Here is a 15,827-nt window from a genome sequence, read left to right on the forward strand (position 1 = left end):
GTTGAAGGTGCAGAAAGGGAGTAGTCTGGTTTGGGCACAGACAACCTCCGGTTCGTTCAGTATCTTTTTTATAGCCTCAGTGACTTCTACATCTGTAAGCTGAATGTCAATGTGCCGCTGAGCATCCTTCAAACTCCCCGTATACTCACACATCAAACCGGAGCGCCGGCTTAAGGGCAGAATACTCCAGCTTATCCAACAACGAGCAAGATCAACTCCTGTCAAACCATTTGCCATGAAGGCTCTAAGCTTTGATAATTGAGGAGCATAGTTGGCCCTTTCTCTTGCAGTCAACCTCTGAGGAAAAGGATGTGTGTTGCTCAGGCGTTCAGGGCGGTAACCCGGCAGGGGGTTTTCATCAGGTGGAGAGGTATCCATGCAATAAAACCAAGTCTGGTTCCACTCTTTGGGGTGACTGTGGAGTTTGGGATGAGGGAAGGTGACTTCTTTCCTTTTCTGAACCGCCATTCCGCCCAGTTCTGTATTGGGTCCATCCGAGAACTCTGTGCGACGGTTTAAGTGAAAGAAATCCCTAAACAGTTCGACTGTAGGTTCCTCTTGTAGATAAACCTCACAGAAGACTTGGAAGTGGCAGATGTTGGTCACAGAATTTGGACCGATGTCTTGAGGGCGCAGCTGAAAATTGGCTAGTACATCTCGGAATTTTTTGAACCGGGAGGGCTAAAACCTCGTCCGAGATGATCAGCAAACACGACTACCTCTCCATCCTTGGGTGCAGGAGGATTTTCCGGGCCAGGGACCCTCCAATGGATGACATCTTTCTTGGCTAAAGCGCCCGTTTTAACAAGATTGTTTAACTGTTCTTCGGTTACTCGAGAAGGATCCCAATTGCATTCATAGACTTGCTTGGCCATGGCAATGAAAGATCTGAAACATGATTATTGCCGGTTTAAGATTTACAGTGGACAACTATACAGCGGTATAAGGACACAAGCATATTGATAAACCGGATTTGGTTATTCGTAAACCGGAGTCTGCCAATGGAAACGGTGTAATGCATTGGCGGTTCAACAGGGGACTAATGGTATCTACTAGGTCATCATTTTTTCTATGAAGTTAAACCGCCCAATCTGGTATTCAAGGTGTGTAAGTGAAGGAAGAAACAAGTTTCACATCTTGCTATGGTAATTTCAGATCTACCGCGCGTTGGAAAAACAAAATATATTCTGACCTAATTTCCAGCGTGCTAAAGGTTCACCAAGTTGAGATGAGTTGGATATCAAGCAGGTGCCTTAACAAAAGAAAGGAGTCTAAACTACAAAGGCATTGAAAATAGTCAGATCTAACCGGCCATTGGTGCTGCCGAAGGAAGAACAGCTTCAAGCTACGAAGAACACCGAACCCTAATGGCGGATCTAGGGAGAGAAGAAGAGGGACTTACTAGTGCAGGAGGAAGCAGCGGAGGATCACCACTTTTCTCTGATACGATCAGGTTGATGCAGCGGCCTTTGTCGAAGCAGAGACGAAGGACAATGGCGGCGGCAGAGATCGAGGGTCGGTCGGCGCGAGGAAGACGATGACGCGAAGAGGCACGAGGGAAAAAAAATGGAAAGACCCCCTGGCCCTATTTATAAGGGCAGAAAGATAAGCGTCAGGCGCGAAAATCGAGGAGCCTAAATTTTGGATATGAGGCGGAGCTGTCGCCTCGATTGTCGGAGGCTCATTAATGACAGGTGACGTCACGGCGGTTTACCATGGTCCTAGAAAATGATGTCACGGCGGTTTACAAGATTATGTGAAGATGTTGAAGAAGAAATTTTCTTAAGTATTGAGGATTGACATGAACTAGTTCAAATCAATCTGGGGCCTAATGTTGGGGATATTACCACTGGGCGTAAACCGGCCAGGAGAGGCCGGGTTAACCCCATAAGTAGTTCATCTGTATCTAAAGTCCATGAAGACAGACGGTGACGCTTTATGGAGGCCCAGGGCCCAAAGCCGGTTTAAGGCCTCTAGACATAAACCGACATTGATATGTAAACTTGTGTTGTAAGATAGAAGTAGCAGAGACCGAGCCGGACACGATTATGAGCCGGCCTCGGGATTCTATAAACTGACGGGCGTCAACCCATGTATATAAGGGGACGACCCGGCGATGGTTCAAGGACAACAGACAACAACTCGAGACCCAGGCAAAGCGTATTCGCTCCCTGGTCATCGAAACCCCAGCAATTCCATCACAACTAGACGTAGGCTTTTACCTTCATCGTAAGGGGCCGAACTAGTATAAAACTCTCTTGCGTCCCTTGTCCGCTTTAACCCCTTTAAGCTAACCCGTAGAGATGGCTCCACGACTAAGTCCTTTCTCTAGGACATCTGCCGTGACAAAACCACGACAGGTCCTACAAGTGGTATAAGAGCTTTGGTCTCCATTTGCTTTGATTTCCATAGCTTTTGGTGATCGTAGCTTTGGTTTCACAACCTAGGAGAGTATGGCATCTAGTGAGGGAAATTACCACTGTAGAGGTCCTTACTTTGATGGTACTAATTTTGCTAGTTGGAAGCATAAGATGAAAATGCATATTCTTGGACATAACCCCGCCGTTTGGGCTATTGTGTGTATTGGCTTGCAAGGTGAATTCTTTGATGGGAGAGAACCGAACCGTGAAGCTACCGCGGAAGAGTTGAAGATGCTGCAATACAATGCTCAAGCTTGTGATATCCTCTTCAACGGATTGTGCCCCGAAGAATTCAACAAAATCAGCCGTCTTGAGAATGCAAAGGAAATTTGGGATACTTTGATTTATATGCACGAAGGTACCGACTCCGTCAAGGAATCCAAATTGTATGTGCTTCAAAGTCAACTTGACAAGTTCAAAATGAAGGATGGTGAAGGTGTCGCTGAAATGTACTCTAGGCTTGCTCTCATCACAAATGAGATTGCCGGCTTAGGAAGTGAAGAGATGACCGATAGATTCATCATCAAGAAGATCCTAAGAGCCTTGGATGGAAAATATGATACCGTGTGCACATTGATCCAAATGATGCCCAATTACAAAGATCTCAAGCCAACGGAAGTCATTGGAAGAATTGTTGCTCATGAGATGTCACTTAAGGATGAAGAAGAGCTCCACAACAAGTCAAGTGGTGCTTACAAAGCCTCATGTGAAGCTCCCACATCATCAAGTGAGAAACAAACCTTCAATGAAGAATTGAGCCTAATGGTGAAGAACTTCAACAAATTCTACAAGAGTAGAAGCAAGGAAAGAAGCTCCAAGTCAAGGTCCTACAATGACAAGAGATCTTCAAGCCGTGAACGAAATTGCTACAATTGTGGAAGACCTGGACACTACTCCAATGAGTGTACGGCTCCCTACAAAAGAATAGAAGATTCTCCCAAGAGAAGGAGAAGAATCACCTCCGAGAGAGAGAAGGAGTAGAGATGATCGTTATGAACGAAGACCCTCTCGGAGAAGCAAGGATTCAGAGAGGAAGGACAAGTCATCAAAGAGCTACACAAAAAGAAGACATCAAGCTCATGTTGGTGAATGGGTAGCCGGCTCCGACTCCGACCATCACTCCGAAAGAAGTTATCACTCCGACTCCAAATATACTCAAGATGAAGGCGTTGCCGGCCTAGCACTTTTGTCAACCAACTCCTACGACATATTTGACTCACCAAATGAAGGAATTGGAAGATGCTTCATGGCTAAAAGGTAACACACCCCGAGTATGTTGATTTTAATAGTGATGAAGATGATTTGCTAGGAGATGATGATTTACTTGTTGACAACTCTAGTTATGAAAACTATGATGAACTTGCTATTAATCATGATAATCAAGATAAAATGAATGACGATGATAAGAAGGAGATTGAGCATCTAACTAAAGAACTAAACACTCTTAAGTTAGCTCATGAAACTACCTTGGAAGATCATCGAGAACTTTTAAAGACTCATGAGAAGCTACGCTTTGAAAAGCTCAACCTTGAGCAAGAGCATGAGTTCTTAAAAGCAATCAATGATGATCTTCCCCAGAAAAGTTCTTCTTACATTGCCAAGTGTTTACTGTTGTCTACTTACATGCCACAAGTTAAATCTAGCAACAAGAACAAGAAAGATTCTTCCTCTAGTAGTAACAACAATCATGCTAAATCCAATGTTGTTGCTTCTAGTAGTTCTCTTGATTCCACTAATGATTCTCTTAGCCAAGTTACACTTGAGCAAGAAAATAGCTTATTGAAGGGAATTATAGAGAAATGTGTTTACAAGAGTCTTGCCGGAAGTAAGCAATTTGAGGAAATTGTACGCAAGCAAGGAAGACACCGGAAGAATCAAGGTGTTGGTTTTGAACGAAAGTTCAATGCCAATGGAGTTGAGTGGGAATAAGATCAATACCCCAGGACGAAGTTTGTTCCTCAACAAGAGAAGTATGATCCTACTTATTTCCAAGGAACACAAGCTCAAGATGATATTCCATCACAAGACCACAAGCTAAAAGGCAAGGATAAGCTTTAAGAGGAGATTGATGCATTTGAAGAAGCACCTAAGGCCTTGGTCAAGTGGGTTCCCAAGACTACATCAAGTTCCAATTCATCCAGTACGACTACAACTCCAAGGATTCCCATCAAGATGGTGTGGATCCCAAAGAAGAAGAACTCGAGAGTTCTTGAGGGTGACTCTGCCAACATACTTCACTCTTATCATTTCGGTAAGGACAAGTGCAAACAACTTCCATATCTTGCACTAGTTCAAGGAGTCACAAACCCTCTTGTTGGTAAGACAAGGGACAAGGTAACCTAATGCATTCATGGACATCATCTCATGTGTATACCACTCTATGTCTATGGATATCCTTGTTTGTTCCCTGTGGGACTAACCCGTGTAGGTATTGAAAGTGCAACTCACTCCAAAGGATTGCTCCGAATGATCTACATCAACATTGAGCATCTACACCTTTAACACCTACATGAAGTCATCATCGACAAAACCCAAGGTTAGTTCATCCCTCTTAGGGGGGATATCACATCTAGGGGGAGCTTTACTCTAATCAATTGATCTAAAGCAACTCTAATGATGTGAGCACAACAATGCTTTATGTAAAAGTGGCAACCCCACTTGTGCCTAAACGATGAGTATGACCTATGATCAAATGTTCTCATTTAACTCCTAAGTCAATATACTCATATATAGATGACCTAGTCATCGCCAAATTGCTTGATAGATGTTAGAGCGATTGTGCATGCTTTGTCACATATTTCATTTGTCATTTTATTGTGTGATCATGTTGGATGCATATTTTACTCATTCAAGGACATCCATTTGTAGCTTTGATTGTTTGGCTTTTTCTCTTTTTGCCAAATGGATGGACAAGAATGCACATTGCTACCCAAGTCTGGAGATCACAAGATGATAAGAGGACATGCTATCAATTTGCTACATTTGTTTGATGTGTCTCAGAAGTTCAAGGTCATGAGTTTGATTGTAGAGACAATCAAAAGGACAGCTGCTGACCAGAAGAGAAGCTGTGGGTATGCTCCACACATTCAGGAGCTCATCAACTCCAAGATGGGCACAGGAACTTATTTGTTGGACAAGGAGCACTTACCCTTATATCCTGAATTTGAAGACAACAAGGTTGTGATGAATGAGGAAGAACCATCTTCAGTTCAAGCACAGGAGAAAAGAGCCAAAGCAAAGGCTGAGAATGCTGCCAAGATGCCAAGTGTTGAAGAGGCATCTCAAGTTTTCCTAAAGAGCAAGCAAGATCAACTTCGATATCTGATCCAGTCTACACTGAGGATTGAGAAGGGCTTGGCCACCCTGACTCAAAACCAGGAGAGCTTGGAGAGGATCATAGAAACCAAATTTTATGATCTTGATCTGAAGGTAACTGAGATTCAAACAACAGTTGAGCAGCTTCAGGAGGAAGCAGAAGAGAGGAGAGGCAAGGCAACTACTGTTGCATTTGAGCGAGTGCCTAGAGGACAGAGGTCTGCTGCAGTGCCAGTGACAGATTCTAGAGCTACAGCATCAGCACCAGCAGCTACAGCTCCAGTGCCACCTCCAGCAGCCACTCCACCAGCTCCAACTACATCAACAGATGCCTTCGTCCTTGGAGTTCTCTCTACACCACCTCCCGAAGACCAAGCCTGAGAGATGCATAGCACTATGCATATTTGAACTTTTTGGTAACTTGTTGCCAAAGGGGGAGAAATATGTATAGATCATAGACTTCGAGAGAGAGTGTCTTGCTTTTTATCTCTCTTGCTTTTGGTTGAACCTTTTTATTGTGTGCTTGTGAGATACTTGTATGATCATGTGGATGATCATTTGCTACCTTAATGCTTGTTTGGATGATACTATCTTTTATATCTTATATGATCATTCACTTGCTTGGTGATGACTGCATGCTTTTAATCTCTATCATTTTGAGCTCTCCACCAAGATGTATGTGACATGGAAGAGTAACCCATGATCCTAATCAATTGTGCATTTGCATTCAAAAGCAAATTTTAAATAATGCACAAATTTAAGGGGAGCTCTTGCTTATCACATACTTCTCAAAGCGACGATGTTTTTTTTCAATCTTATGATCATTTGTCGAAGCTTTGATCTATATGTTGTCATCAATTACCAAAAAGGGGGAGATTGAAAGTGCAACTATCCCTGGGTGGTTTTGGTAATTCCTAACAACATATAGCTCATTGAGCTAATGCTATTTCAAGATAAATATTTCAGGAAAGCTCAATGATTGGCATGGCATGGATTAGGAATCTGGACCCCTCAAAATGCTAAGGACAAAAGATTGGCTCAAGCTCAAAGCACAAGACTCTACATTTTAATTTTAGTGATCCAAGATCACATTGAGTCCATAGGAAAATCCAATACTATTAAAAGGGGGTGAGGTGTTGCTTAATGAGTTACTTGCTCAAAATGCTTAGTGATATGCTCCAAAAACCCTCAAATACTTTCTCATATCCACATACGTCCCAAACCAAAAAGTCAAACTCGGCCCCACCGAAACTTTCTATCCGGCGCCACCGAGTTCACTTGACATAGCCACTGCCACAAACCCTAGTCACTTCGGTCTCACCGATAGGGATCTCAATCTCACTGAGATGGGATTGCAACCTCTCTGTTTCCCTTCGTAACGTTTCGGTCCAACCGAGATGAGCGATCGGTCCCACCGATATTGCAATGCAAACTCTTTGTTTCCCTTTCTTAACGTTTCGGTCTAACCGAGATGAGCGAATCGGTCCCATCGAGTTTGCCTGACCAACTCTCTGTTTGTCTATTACCAAAATCGGTCCCACCGAGTTTGTGTAATTGGTCTCACCAAGATTATGTTATGCCCTAACCCTAATGGAATCGGTCCCACCGAGATGACATGTCGGTCCCACCGAAAATCCTAACGTTCATATTTTGAACTAGATCGGTCTGACCGAGTTTCATTATTCGGTCCCACCGAGTTTGGTGATTTGTGTGTAACGGTTAGATTTTGTGTGGAGGCTATATATACCCCTCCACCCACTCTTCATTCGTGGATAGAGCGATCAGAACATGCCTACACTTCCAACATACATTTTCTGAGAGAGAACCACCTACACTTGTGTTGAGGTCAAGATATTTCATTCCAACCACATAAATCTGGATCTCTAGCCTTCCCCAAGTTGCTTTCCACTCAAATCATCTTTCTACCAAATCCAATCCTATGAGAGAGAGTTGAGTGTTGGGGAGACTATTATTTGAAGCACAAGAGCAAGGAGTTCATCATCAACACACCATCTATTACCTTTGGAGAGTGGTGTCTCCTAGATTGGCTAGGTGTCACTTGGGAGCCTCCGTCAAGATTGTGGAGTTGAACCAAGGAGTTTGTACGGGCAAGGAGATCGCCTACTTCGTGAAGATCTACCCTAGTGAGGCAAGTCCTTCGTGGGCGATGGCCATGGTGGGATAGACAAGGTTGCTTCTTCGTGGACCCTTCATGGGTGGATCCATCCGTGGACTCGCGCAACTGTTACCCTTCGTGGGTTGAAGTCTCCATCAATGTGGATGTACGATAGCACCACCTATCGGAACCACACCAAAAATCTCTGTGTCTACATTGCGTTTGCTCCCTCCAAATTCCTCTCTTTAACTTCATATGCAATTGTTTTACATTCCGCTGCTATTCTCTTAGAATTGCATGTGTAGGTTGATTACTTGATTTGTGCTAAGTTGCTAAAATCTGCCAAGACTTAAAATTGGGAAAAGGCTAGATTTTTATTTGGTCAAGTAGTCTAATCACCCCCCTCTAGACATACTTTCGATCCTATAGTTATTGACCGGAGATGAGTCTCGGTCATGTCAACATAGTTCTCGAACCCTTACGGTCCGCACGCTTAACGTTCTGTGACAATTTTTATTATGAGTTATGTGATTTGATGACCGAAGTTTGTTCGGAGTCCTGGATGAGATCGGGGACATGACGAGGAGTCTCGAAATGGTCGAGACGTAAAGATCGATATATTGGAAGGCTATATTTGGAAATTGGAAAGGTTTCGAGTGATTCGGTTATTTTTCGGAGTATCGGAGAGTTACGGGAATTCGTATTGGGCCTTAATGGGCCATACGGGAAAGGAGAGAAAGGCCTCAAGGGTGGCCGCGTCTCTTCCCCATGGACTGGTCCGAATTGGACTAGGGAAAGGGGGCACCCCTTCCTTCCTTCTCCTTCTCCCTTCCTTTATTTCCTATTCCATGTGGGTGGTGGAATCCTACTAGGACTAGGGAGTCCTAGTAGGACTCCACACTTTGGGCGCACCCTATGAGGGCCGGCCTCCTCCTCCCTCCATCCTTTATATACGTGGCCAGGGGGCATCCCATAGACACACAAGTTGATCATTGATCTCTTAGCCGTGTGCGGTGCCCCCTCCACCATCATCCACCTCGGTCATATCATCGTAGTGCTTAGGCGAAGCCCTGCGCCAGTAGCTTCATCATCACTGTCATCATGTCGTCGTGCTAACGAAGCTCTCCCTCGACACTCTGCTGGATCGTGAGTTCGTGGGACATCACCGAGCCGAACGTGTGCAGATCGCGGAGGTGCCGTACTTTCGGTACTAGGATCGGTCGATTGTGAAGATGTACGACTACATCAATCGCGTTGTCATAACGCTTCCGCTTTTGGTCTACGAGGGTACATGGACAACACTCTCCCCTCTCGTTGCTATGCATCACCATGATCTTGCGTGTGCATAGGAAAGTTTTTGAAATTACTACGTTCCCCAACAAGTTGGTCCTCTGCTGGTCGAAGTTCTTGTTGGTGTGCAGCACCAGAACCTTTTTGCTACCCGTCTGCCGACCGTTGACCATCACTGGCAAGGTATTGCCGGTCTTGTGCCACATCGCGTGCATGCCGCACTCCGACTATATCTTGCGACGCGTCCACGTGCCCCTTTTGAACGCCCTGGAATTGCGCTAGAAGAAATGCTTGCTTAGGCCACTCAGTGTGATACCTGCAGTATTGTTGAATACAGGTTTTAGTGTATGTAGTTGGCATTTTCATGACATCTTTGGCATGTTGCAGTCACTTGTTTCACTTTTTATTAACTGTCAAATTGTAATTGCTTCACTAGGTCTGCGTCTAAAAAGAAAAATAGAGCTATAAACAAAGGAATATGTTTGTGCAAGTAGACGGCCGATCGGTGTCTTACCTGGAAGTTTCTCAGGATGGGTGTAACATATGCCATGCTCGCTGTCGATGGTTGGTATGAACAAATAGATGAGAGGGTGAGATATCGCGCTATCAGCACTCACTTTGGCCTCAAGGTCCTCGATCAGCTCCTGATCCGTGGGATCGAACTTGACGCCAGCCAGCAGCACCGGCCAATCCTTCTTGGAGTTGCATCGGTTAATTCCAGTTATATGGTACTCAATGTATGATCAATCGAGTGTTTTAAGTGAATGATGGAAGATTTTGACAGATAAGTGGTAGTACTCCAAATCTGAAGTCCACAATACCCAAACACGCCGCCGGGATTCTTGTGTCACCTCACGTGCAACGTCTTGTCACGTCAATTCAATGTGAGGACATGATGTATAATTTGACCGACATATACTAGTACTGCTACTGTACTACTTACTAGTCGTATTTAGTGTCACATTTTCCATAGGTTTAACTAACAAAATGTCAATGCATGTCACCGAAAATTGTTCCATTGGAAACTATGTTCAAATACGAATAAAACGATATAATTTTTTGTGACATGCATTAATATTTAGTTAGTGAAATTTATGGTCAAAATTTGACACAAATTACAAAGGGGACCAATAAACCAATAGGTAGGTAGCAGTACGAGTAGCGTAATATACGGTATAGAGGACTAGTACAAATTTAGAAATGGAGTAATAAGTTACAAGGCCGTGCGATAGACTTTGTAGGCTACATGAGTAATACAAAATATAATTCCCATTGGACAACACTTTAACCAACAAGTACGCACTTGAAGCCTAATTGATATATATATATATATATATATATATATATATATATATATATATATATATATATATATATATATATATATAGACACACACACAACATCTCCATCATCGTTATCAGTACATCCTACGCAGGTGAGTTAGGATGCACTTGATCCCAGAAAGGTATCTATCCTTCAAACCAGAGGAGTGCTTCAAACTAACAACAATACATAATATCCAACAAAAGAGGGTCATGCTACAGCAGCAGGATACATGGCTCGGTCTAGATATCAGTACGAATCAAGTTGTGCATATTTGTTGTTGGCATGAACCACATCGCCGCATGTCGGGTTTGCAAAAGCCATCCATCGCATGGAAGCTTGATGCCTTTCACACACTGAAGATTATCTGGCAACAAGGTGTGTCGATGAATCTCTGGATATGGTGATTCATGAAACCCATGGTATGATGTGTAAACACAGTTCCCCCTGGCGAATGGAAGTTGCATAGCACGGTAATCATCGCCGGTGATATGATCGATGATTGGTTGGATGATCGGATAATTGAGCCCGAGGAACATGGAGTGGTTGCCGAGGCTGTAAACCCGCCTCCAGTTGAATACGCCAGGCCTAACAGAGCTGGGATCTTTCTCGAACACGAAGCAACCATAGCCATCAATGTCACGAACGCCGCAGGCATTGTACTGCATGTGATTTGATGTAATGGTTTGGTCAATTTGGTATGTGAAAAATGAGCATAAAATGACCGCCGTCAGCTGAACGAGCGATAAATTAACCACCACCCATCGGCTGGTATGATTCCAGGTCCTGGAATCATGAAGGCTAGCACATTTGCGCCTGCTGCAACAATTCAAATTGGAGACCAAAAGGACAAAAATAAACAATCATGTTCAGAGTATGTGTGGAATTAAGATTATTATAACAGTGACACATATCATAGACAGAGAATTGCAATGCCAATCATGAGGTTATACTCATAATATCTATTCTAACAATTATTAGATGCCAATTGTTCCCATATCAACTCTAACAATAACATGTGTGGTCATAAAAATCTAGGAAATGAGAGGAACATATAGCAAAGATGTGGTTATAGACATAATATATATTCTAAATTTTTAACAATGAACAGGCAGTCGTATTCATAAGGTAAAGATGAGATGAGATAGAACAATTACACGACGATAGATTCCACCAGTATAGGCATCCAATTTGTGCGTCGACCGCGTAAACGATGCCATCGTGCACTATAGAATCACACAGAAATGTTGGCTGAAGAGGATTGACGATGAGCCATAACCATGTATGGCGACCGGATTCCAGATAGACTAATCCCATGTTAAACAAGGCAATGAGCTTGTAATCCATGTAATCTTCTGATGGTGTGGGCACTTCGTAGATTACAACCTTCAGCAAACAGAGGTCGAGCCAAAAGCTCAACGCGTCTCGTCGTAGTAGGCAGGAGTGTCCGGCGGGCCGCAAGGCTCGATGGCGGCGGTATCCAACGCTGGAAGGGTGATCTCTCGCTGGGTGTAGATATCCACGAGATGCCACGGTCTACCAGATTGGTGGATGAGGATGATCCAGTTGGCTTTCATGCCCGCCTAGTAGTGGCCGCGCATGAAGGACAGGTGGACGGGTAGTGGTAGCATGTCGAGGGGCACCACGACAACCTCCGTATGATCGTCAAGTCGGTGTCCGGGCCACCTGTGAGGATCGGGCATCAGCAAGCAGGGTGTCTTGAAAAGAGTCGGCCGGTTGCAGACGAGTAGACGGTACAAAGACACCAAGCATGCGACCAGACGGACGGTGCTTAGCAGGTCCATACGATTACAGATCTACTCCAAGAGAACATAGGTTTTTTTACGGTGCTGAGTGATTGGGGTTTTCGGTGCCTGCGAGCCTGTGGGGAAGTGGATTCGGGCGGGCGAGCGAAGAAGATGGCGTGTGTGGCCGAGCAGTGAGCGGGGGGATATGGTATGCGCGAGCTACCAAGGAAGATGGCGCGGGCGGGCGAGCAGTGAGCGGGGGGAAATGGTGTGCGGCCGACGATGGGGAAGAGAGGAGGAAGAAGAAGAGAGGAGGAAGAAGAGTGAAAGATGGGGAAGAAAGTGCATTAAATCTCAATTCTACTAGTACTACTACCAGGATATACCGTCCTTCACAGTGTAAATAGTTACGCCGATGACATGTGGGTCTACCTCAAGAGGGCCCGTATGTCAGTTAATGGAGGAGAGAGGTGCGTAGGCGTATTTGCGGAAGCGTGCTCCACTGGCAAACATGATGGCAGTACTGGGTAAGGCTGATTTAATAGCACCAACACGCTGGTTCAGCTTATTAATTAAGTGTCCCATCTGCTGCAGTGTGTATTGTCACTTCACTGTGAAGACTAGTTGAATAGTTCTCTCTGACCGAGATGGGGAATAATGGATTGTGAAGACTTCCTATCTACAGTATCCCTATGCCTGTACGCTCATCCGGTCCAACAAGATGAAACATTGGCCAAGGCACCCGACGCCAATAATGTAGGAGTACTAGTACTACCTCCTTTCCGGTTTATAGGGCTCAATTCAAAAATCTCATCAACCAAGGTAGATGATGAGTGGTGGAATAATTTTTGTAGTTTGCAAAAACACTCAATTAATGCACTCGTTTTCCTCAAAAAGTTATGTTTACCAATGCATTAATTTTGTGTCAAACTTTGACCATCTACTCCCTCCATCCAGGTGAATAAGTCATCTTTGGTTGTGCACCGTGACCAAGGAGGGAAAAACAAGAGAACTTAAATGTTTATTTGCTACTCCCTCCATTCCTAAATATAGTCTTTTTAGACATTCAAATGGAATACAACATACGGATGTATGTAGACATATTTTAGAGTGTAGATACTTATTTTGCTCCGTACGTAGCCACTTGTTGAAATCTCTAAGAAGATTAAATGAAGGTTGTTGCATGCTATAATTAAGGATAGACATGTAGCCTATAGCTAGAGCACAAGTTGGTGCATTAGTCAATCAATATCGATTTAGATTAAAGGCTAAATGCATTGGAAGTGTAGATGTACACTCTTTGTTTTTAGCCAATGTACACTATTTGTTGGAAGACCGAGGGAGTACACGTGCATGCACTCACATACACAACCAGGGTGGTTCGCGCGCAAGGGCTGGACTCTTGTCGCGCCTGCGTAAAGTTTTGTTTAACTGATTTCTTTGCTCTGCCAACTGACAGGTGGGACCCAGAAACTAGGTGAAAATTTAACTAGTCAACAAAGTGCCACGTCGACTATGTGGCCGGTCAGTAGGGTGCAATACGGTACTCTACGATGAGCTAGTGATCGTATAATCACCGCAAAACTATATATAGTGACCGTAAAGAGCGTATTGTTACATACATTGACCGCCAGTGTATTTTTCTCGTTTCAAATTAAGCCATATTAACCGGAAAGGACGCAGTATGGACTAGTACTAGTACTGCTTTGATGTGTCCCATCAACTCGCCGAATGAGGAGAAGCTTGCTTACTATGCCTCTCCCTCGCCCACGCGCACGGTCGCTCGCAGGACGAGGAGAGGGTTTTGACTACAGCGCCCTCTTCCTTTCCCTCTCCCTCTCGCTCTCCCTCACCCTCGCGGTGGACGTGCAACAGTTCAATCGGTGTCAGATTGCCAGAAGCATATTGTACTGTAGTATCATCATTGTTGGACCTTCCGAAGAGGCGAAGAGCCAAGTGCAAGGTTCACACGAGTACGAACTATTGAACCCCCCGAAGAGGCAAAGAGCCAAGCGCAGGGTTTTATAGGAGTTGTCATCCTAGTAGGAGTATACTACAACTATAGCGAACAATGCTACTGTATGATGCCGCCACGTCACCTATATCCAAAGCTGTGCCACCTTTTTTTCTTTCTCAAAGAGCGCGTTGGATCCCGTGCAACAACCACACAAGTTGCATGTACACATAACACATTTACTAGTAATAAATTCTAAAGGACAAATGCCAGTATGCCACACAAGTTCATCTCCAATTCATGTGATAAATTTGTGCACAACTAGTCTACATATATTCACAGCGCTACCGTTCACAATTTACCATACTCCACTTACACGTTATAGATGGGCTACATGCCCTCCTCCAGGTTCCAGTCCCAGGTGTTCTTCATGGATGGCACGATCCATAGCGGTGGGCAATGGGAATCATTGTCGCAGCTTTCTAGTCCGGTTCCACACGATGGAGACTCATCCAAGCTGAAGCGACATAAATTAGGGATAGCGTGTCCCAGCATGTCGTTCATCCGGCGGTGCACACTGAAGACACAACCATGCTTCATGAATGGCAATCCTTCGGTGTCATGCACGGAAGGTGGCATCCGCTTCACAATGGGGTAGCTGTCCCCAATGAAAAGCGAGTACTCTCCAAGAGTGTTCCTCGGCACCCACATAGCATCACGGGGGTCGAACTCGACGCCGTTCATCTGGTACACGCGGCATCTAAGATCTGGACACATGGTGACGTACATAGTCATGGTCCATGCATATCAATGTTGTGCTCAAATATGGCGGTCAGTAATACTGTGCAGCAAATAGTACTACTCCGGTATAGAGGAAGTAAAATAACCGGCTTATTATATATAGCCACTCTTGGCTACATGGATGAGATTGTAAGACATGGAAAAACAAAAATGGTGGCAGCTAGTGGGTTCAAGTCTTCAAGGGCCTAGCTAGCTATACGCGTCCTCCAAGGTAAAAAGTACTCCTACTAGTACTAGTAAGTAGTACAACAATGAAAAAGAAGGTGAGAGGGTTAAAAAATATAATACTAAATGGAATACCTGGGTAGATGGTGACGGTCCGATCATGGTAGATTGTGTGACCATGTTGCACACCAGTGGTACCATGGGTAACGACTGCTAAGATAGTTGATCCCAATATGCCAAAGTCAGCTACAAGGTTCCAGGTTAGACCAAATCGCAGATGCAAATGCACATCCAGGATTGGCGATCTTATTTTTATCGGGGATGACTGGTCCCTGCAAAATAATGGAGTACCATTAGGGATGCAAATGATGGTTTGTGCATTCCGTTTGTAATCTCCCGTACTGTAGGATGGCAACCAGATTAAACAAGTCCCCTGGCTTGTCACCGCGAAGATGTGGCCTAGATGGAACACGACGTCTTCGAACGTGTAGGGGTACAAATCTGTCGCGGCCAACATGCGCCAGCCTCTGCCCTGTCTGCCGTTACTGCCTCTTGTATTGATGGCAATCCTTATGTCGAACACCGCGATGAGATAGTAATTGTCGTAGCCGCGTCGCTTTGTCAGCGGGTCCGCAATTGCTATCTTCTTCAATCTCATGTAGGCATCATCATACGTATTCAAGCCCAGCCAGTC

This window comes from Aegilops tauschii, chromosome 1 (assembly GCF_002575655.3).
Source record: "Aegilops tauschii subsp. strangulata cultivar AL8/78 chromosome 1, Aet v6.0, whole genome shotgun sequence".
Classification (NCBI taxonomy): Eukaryota; Viridiplantae; Streptophyta; class Magnoliopsida; order Poales; family Poaceae; genus Aegilops; species Aegilops tauschii.